The following is a 7593-nucleotide window of genomic DNA, read 5'->3' as shown; positions in this document are numbered from 1 at the left end:
GGCAGTGCTCAAAACATGATAAGGGCTTGTTGATGGAACAGAAGAGCCAAGCCAGAGACGTTCCTAATGGCTTAAGCTGGAACAGCTTGAGCCACAAAATAAATAAGGATAACACTTATTATAAGATTATAACTCACTGAACAGAATAGATATCCCGAGTCCATATTGACAAATTTTTATTAATGAATTAATTGAGGAGAAAAGACTGGTCTTCCTTAGACTAAAATCCCAATTAATAAGTGTAGAGGGACAAAAGGAAACAGAAAAATCCATGGTAATAATAGGCCAACTCCATTATAACTGTTATTGCACGTAAGACACTATGGATGCTAAAATTAGAGGGTGGAAGTTACAAAAACAGAACCCATCTGGTCTCATAAGATCTCCCCCAAGATATTTGTTAACCAGGAGAGAAAAGGTAGTGGAGAAAGCTGGCAGACCACACCTTCACCAAGAGATCAAGGTAAATGTCACCAGTAACAAGGTACCTCAACATCAGGAACCCCACGATCGGATGCTCTGAGGAGAAAGCATCACTTCCGTGGGACTCCTACCAAATATGCACAACCTCATTCCAATCATGGGAAAACTTCAGCTACGCCCTGATTGAGGGCTAAGCTGGGGAATAGCTGATGAGTAATCTTCAGAAGTGTCAAGGTTGCGAAGACAAAAGGCTGAGGAACTGTCTCAGCTTGGAAGAGCCCGAGCAGAAAGAATACATAAGTGCAATGTGGGGTCCAGGGCATTAGTGGGAAACTCAGCAAGATTCAAACATGGTATTTTGCTTAGTTAATAGTATAGGATCAACGATTAACCTCCTGGTTCTGATCATTATCCTACAGTTCTGTAACATGCTGATGTTCCATTAGAAGAAACTGGGTGAGGGATATATTGAAACTCACTGTTATGATTTTTACAACTTTTCTGAAAGTTCCAAATGACTTCAAATCCTTGTTTTAGATATCCCATCAGCCATTCTGACAATTCTCTGAGCTCCTCAAAAAGTTAACTTGCCTGAGTAACTGTGATAGTCCATCCTGGCTCTCTCCAAAGGCTGTCTCTCTAGAGAGTGAGATCCATGGGAGCCCCGCACCACATCTTGACCTTGTCAATTCATTGACAATCCGGCTCCTGGAAACCATCCTGTGTTCTGGACCACTCATCAATGGCAAATACTGCTAAACTTAATGCCTCTTGGGAGCCCCTGTAAGCTCTGTCTTTATGGAATGCAGAAGGAGTGAGCTCATCAGTCCCAGAGATATTTAATCACACAAGTATCTTCTTAATTTTGATCACATTCATCCTGATTCTTTTCACACAGTTTCCAGAGCACAGCAATCCGAATTCTGCTAGGATAAAATCTGTCCTAAGTTCCTGCCTCCAACTCTGTCCACCCAGCAATTTCTTTGCCATCGGGGTCTGTTCCCATCCTTCATGGGCGGAGAGCACATGTTATAGCTTAACGTTTTCCACATCTTTTTTGGTTGTTGGTTTTCTTAAAAACACACAAATCTAAATCCGTTATGCATTTCCTGAGGGTGTGAACTGGCAGCAAATTTCGGTTCTAAGCCACATTCACCACTGACAATTTTATGACACTCTTCAATGGCACACAAGGCCACATGGCTGCAGAGCTGAGTGCCACCGCCTAGAAAGGAAGCAACCTCCCGAAGTTGGTGAGTTTTATTTTGGAAACTAGACTTACATTCTCCTCACGAGCCATCGCTCTCTGCTGTTACTGGGGACTCGAGGGGCACAAGAAGGGCCCTCCCTGAATTTCCACCTGCCTCAAACCTGGAGCAGTGAACCAGCCAGTAGCTGATGGACTCCCTTTGTCTGAGTTTGGGGGCTAGCTTTAGGAGAAGTATAAGACTTGGTCCCTAGATGCAAGGATCTTACAGTCTGGTATCAATTTTAATTGCTGCCTTTAAATAGTTAAGTCCTACCCAAGAAGAACTTAGCATATAATATTCAGGGCAGCTGGAATCCAGGAAAGGAGAGCTAAATGGTCGGGAAACTTCCATCAGGAGGGGAATTTCATCCAGTCACACAATAAATATTTATGTTCCTTTTCTGTGCCAGGCCCTGTTCTAAGTGCTGGGGTCTCAATAGCAAAGAGATAAAAACAAAAACTAATAAATAAACGAGTTCATTTCAGATAGTAGGAAACAAATGAAGGAAAATTAAATTTAAAAAAATCAAGATTGGTGGAATGTATTCAGTTGATCTGCAGACTTAAGTGTGGAACGTCCAGCCAGGCAAACACAGCAATTTATATTCAGGCTTTTGGAGCTCATTCTTTGGACCCCAAATCTCAAATTGATTTAAAGATTTTGCCCTCTGTAAATGCCATGTTTCAACCCTATACAGAAACAGGATTTGTGCCCCCCAATAAGATTCAAACAGATCTCATCTCTGGCAGTTTTCTTTTAAATTCCAAGAATCAAGGGCCAAGGTGACTTTTTGCCATCATCTTTAGAAAGAAGAAACTGTGCCAAAGAGGAAAAATGACATTTTTTGTGAACCATTGCCCTATCATCACTTCCTTGGCCAAGTGCTTCTAAGTCCATTCATTTGACAGTCAATGGTGTTGACTGAACATCTAGGACAGTGCCTGAACACAGTAGGTATTCAATAAATGCTGGTCAAACTAAGTTGTCACCTAGAGTTTTGGTCTTAACTGCACTTAAAATAATACAGGATATTAAAATGTGATGAGGATGTTTCTTTTACATAGCTTTTATACATTTACAGATCAATCCATTAATGTGACAAAGAGCTTTAAAAATAGAAAGTATAACCCAGAGGCAAGCACTCACATTATTATTATTCATGGAAGTTGTAAGATAGTGCCTAGCTGCCAAGAGCTAATGAAAGTGTCCAATGAATGGAAAATGACCCAAGGACACCCAATGAAAGCCATGCTATAGTTTACAGTATCAATTAATGTCCTTAAGAATAATCATTAAGGCAAGGCCTATGAATAAAAAGAAATTGCTGCACCTTTATGGCTTAGTTAGAAAGTCCTCCCTCACTAACTGCCTGTAATGGTGCAAGACATTTATCATTAGTGAATCCACCTTTGAGGTGAAGGTACTGCATCCTTTGGGTATATGACGATAGTTAGCAAAGTGGGCCTGATGAGCCCTGCCCATGGAAATAACAAACTATTTCACCCATTGCCCAGCGCTCCCTCTCCCAGGCTTCCCGGTTTAGGAAAAGGTACTTCTACACCCCCGGTCGCTCATGCCAAAAACCTTCCTTTATTCCTCGTTTTCTACGAAATACATCTCAACCATTTATTGCTTTCCATCTCACTGCCACAACCCTACTCCGGTCCACCATACTATCTAGCCTGAGCCAATCATGTTGGTCATTTCCCCTTGCCAGGAATCGATTAGCCATGAATGTGTGATGCAATTATGTTCAATGCTATAGGAGAGAAAACCTGCTGAGAGCTTCTGGGAAAGGTTCCGGAAGAGATGGCCTTTGATTCAACTGGACTTCATCCTTTCTAGATGTGACACTTAGAATCCAAACAGCCATCTGGTCCACATAAGAGAAATTAGCCTGGGGACAAAGCCAACACTCCAAGACAGGCAGAACAGGGACACAAAGAGTGAGAGTCCTGATGATATTGATGAGCCTCTGCATTAACTCACCAGAGAGCCACCCTATGCCTGAGCTACTTAAAAGATGAGATAATACATATCCTTATTGTTTAAGTCACTTTGGGTTGAGAATTTCAGATACTTGTAGCCAAAGGCATTCTGAATAATTCAGCCTGGCATGCCTCATCTCCTCTCCTTCAGGCCAGCTCCAAACCATCCTTCATGCAGCAACCAGAGCGATCCTTTCAAAAGAATAAACCCAATTATGTAATTACCCTGCTTAAAACTCTTCCACCAAGCTCTATCAGTTATCTATTGCTGCATAACCAACTACTCCGCCCCAAACTTAGCAGCTTACAAGAACAAACATTTCTTATCTCATAATTTCTGTGGATCAAGAATTCAAGAGTGGCTTAGCTAGGAGGTTTGGCTTAGTCTCTCATCAGGTTGTGGTCAACGTGTTGGCTGGAACTTGACCAGGGCTAGAGAATCGGCTTTCAAAATGGTGCACTCGCATGTGCCAGTGGGAGGTCTCAGCCATGTGTATCTTCTTAGTAGGGCTGCTAGAGTATCTTCAGAATATAGCAGCTGACTTCTGCCAAAGCAAGTGATCCAAGAGCAAACAAGGAGGAAGCCACAGCGTGTTTTTCTCTCCTAATTTTGAATATCACACATTGTCACTTCCAGCACATTCTAGTCATTAAGTATAGACTGCACTTAACAGGAAAAGAATTAGGATCTGCCTTTTGAAGGGATGAGTACCAAAGAATTTGTGTGGGCAAATCTTAAAATTACCTCCACAGGCTTTGCATGATCTGACCCATGCCTACCTTTCTGACCTCACATCTCGTTGCTTTTCCCTCGGATAAGCCATGCTCCAGGCCCACTGGCTCCCCTCAAATTCAACACATCAAGCAGTTTCCCTCCTCTAGCTATTTGCACATTGCATTCCCTCTGCTTGCAACACTCTCCTCAATTCCTCACCTGTCTGGACACTTCTCCATCTCTACATCTCAGCTTCAACGTCACTTCTCCAGAAAGGCCTGCCCCAACTGCCCACACTAAGTAAGTTCCCTGTATCACAGCTTCCCACATTGTCCCTCCTGCCATTTGTGACAGTTTTAACTGCTTAAGTTATTTATGTTGTTACTTTTTGAAGATGCAAGGGGAGAGACAATGATTTTACCCACCATAGTATCTCAAGAGTCTAGAAAAGTACGTAGTGCAGAAGAGGTTCTCCACACATCTTTGTTCAGTGAGTGGACGAACAAACAAATGCATCATCCTTGGACACACACAGAAAAGGTGCCAATTGCAAACCAGTTGAATCATAGAAATTCATGATGAGCCACCTTTGGGGAAAACACGGAACATCAGTAGAATTGGGAAGTTAAAACTGCTGCAAGATGGTTGGATTCTGAAGCAGAAAAGCAGAGCCAGGCTAGTAAAAGGTAGGAAGTGGGTTTCACACCCCCGGGGTGTAGTGCTCTGGACAGAAGACACAGAGCCACCCAGTGGAGACGGTTTATTGGCATGGCTTGGGTGCTCACCTGCCCCACTCTGCCTTTCTTCAGTCCTGTTTTTCCGCCTTCCCTGAGAGACCACAATTCTCAGCAACACAGCAAGGGTGGGGGTGTAAACGCACAAGAGGTGGCACTCGGCCACCATGGGGCTACGAGACCAAAGGTCAAGAAGGGCAGGATTCGGAGGGCTTGAGGGAACAGTGTATTCTAGAGGGCGGCCTTTCACGAGGTAATTTTGGCAAGAAACGTTCTGCAGACTTCTTCAAAGGATCAAGGGCTCCATTATCCTCCCGGCGTCAGAGGTGCTGAGATTTCTCCCTGTTCCCACGATGCTACACAAGGAAAAAGCCTGGCAGATGCAGGAATCTGGCAAGAAGCAGGGAACATCCTCGACCTCCTCTGCTTAAAAACCTAAAGGGGGATTTTTTCAGCCCTGAGGCCACACAAGGACCAAGGGGGGCCATGCTCCCAGCTTATCGGCAAACACCAGACTGGGGGAGATTACTTTCCATTCCAGGATGGACAAAGAGTCAAAAGGCAGCATGGAATTCAAGAAAGATTTCTCAGTCACAGTGTGTAGAGGAAAGCCTATATTTAAAAGGATTTTTTTTTAATAGAAGAAATTTTATGTTCTGAGTCAAACTGAAGGCACCAGATCTCCAGGAGTTCTCCCCTTAAGCTCCATGCTGGGCACTAAACATGAGTCAAATGGTAACTCCAAACCTGAAGATGTGTCAGGGTTGGAAGACAGACATGGGATAGAGACCAAAAAATAAAGGCTAGAACAAGTTTTTGTTCTCAGAGGGGAGTTGGAGAAGGTTCTAGAGCAGAACAAATGGTCAGGTCTGAGGTGTCCGTGTTGAAGGTGGGGCGGGGGCTGTCGGATTCTGCCTGGGCATCATGCAGCTTCATGAATTACGACCTTATCACACGCTCCAAAGACCAGATTTCTCAAACCCCGTTCTTAGGGGATAAAAATCAGAGTACCGTTCTGTGGTGGAAACATGAGTACTTTCCTGAAGCAGCAGCATAATATTACAATCAAATAGCATCCATTTTTTCAATCCAAAATATATCCTGCCAGTTTCTTCTACTAACCTCAGAAGTATTTCTTATGAAGTCAAAACGATCTGTATCCCTATTTTTTACAGTGATCACTCTTTTTGTTTTGATTTGTTTTGTTTTCTTTGTTTTTTTGCTTTTGTTTTTCTTTTTTTTTTTAGAGAGGGAGGGTGGGGAGGGGCAGAGAGAGAATCCTAAACAGGCTCCACGCCCAGGCTCAGCTCACAGCCTGACGTGGGGCTCGACCTCACGACCCTGAGGTCATGACCTGAGCTGAAACCAAGAGTCAGGCGCTTAACCGACTGAGCCACCCAGGCGCCCCTATAGTCATCATTCTTAAATGAAAAAGAATGATTCGTCATTTTTAATGAAGTGTTATTGGCTCCCTTTTGTTATTCCATGTATAAAAGATTGTGTGGTTACAGGGTCTGAGCTTCAGAAGTGCAACTCTAGACAGAAATCTGCTTCCAAAAAGTAGAAATGGCAAACAGCATCTGAATATATTCTGGTGTGCTGGCTACTCTGCACGAGATCTTCCAAAAAGATCCAAATATTCAAGAATACGTGTGGTTGAGCGAGATGGGGAGTTTTCTGACCCAGCATCATGCTTGAGATTTGTGCGCTTTCCACCACTGTGGGTGTAATGGTCGCTGTCACTTTCTGTCTCAGTTTCTAGACTCCGGGCTTCAGAGAACTCATTTCCTTAGAGGTCTTTGCCTATAATTAGAGCAAGCTCTACCCGGTGACAGTGGGTGGTGGCACTTTAGACAGATCCTGTGGTGGGGAGGTCAGGCACTGCAGGCCTTTTAAGAGATTGAGACATTTTATCACTCATGTCACCTTTTATGAAAAGATAATGGTGTGGTTACAGGGGAGCTTTTGACAGAATTTGGTACCGCTACGATTAGAGTTTTGGAAATAACCAGGTCCAACCCTACCGATAAGCCCTCTTCCCCAGTGGCTCCCCCCTTACTGGCCTCCCTCCTCTTCCATGACCCTCCTGTGGGCCCCATCCCAACCAGCACCCTCCTATTGCCCCCAGACATCCTCTCCCAAAGGCCCTGCCACGGGCCCATTGCCCTGCCCTGTCAGACTCCCTGGTCATTTCTCTGGTCAAGCTCCCTCCATCTCCCTTCATCAGTCCCCCTCCCATGGGACCTCCCATCTCCTTCCCCATCAGCTGTCCTCCTTGTGGGGTTACTGAGTGACCTATTTGTTTAGGAGAAAGAGGGTGCAGAACCTCTTCATTATGTGCAGCGACTCCCCACCACAAAGAACCTGGACAAGATGGTCTGGAACAGACAGCTGAGGGGGGCGGGGCAGGCGGAGCTCCTCTTCTCCATCCCCCCACCCCTGGAAACTCGTCTTATGGGGTAAAAAAACAGGGCTAAAAACAA

The sequence above is a fragment of the Eumetopias jubatus genome, unplaced genomic scaffold (assembly GCF_037043125.1).
Source record: "Eumetopias jubatus isolate StellerSeaLion01/CBP00866 unplaced genomic scaffold, mEumJub1_p1.0 scaffold_17, whole genome shotgun sequence".
Lineage (NCBI taxonomy): Eukaryota > Metazoa > Chordata > Mammalia > Carnivora > Otariidae > Eumetopias > Eumetopias jubatus.
Note: the sequence above shows the minus strand (reverse complement) of the source record.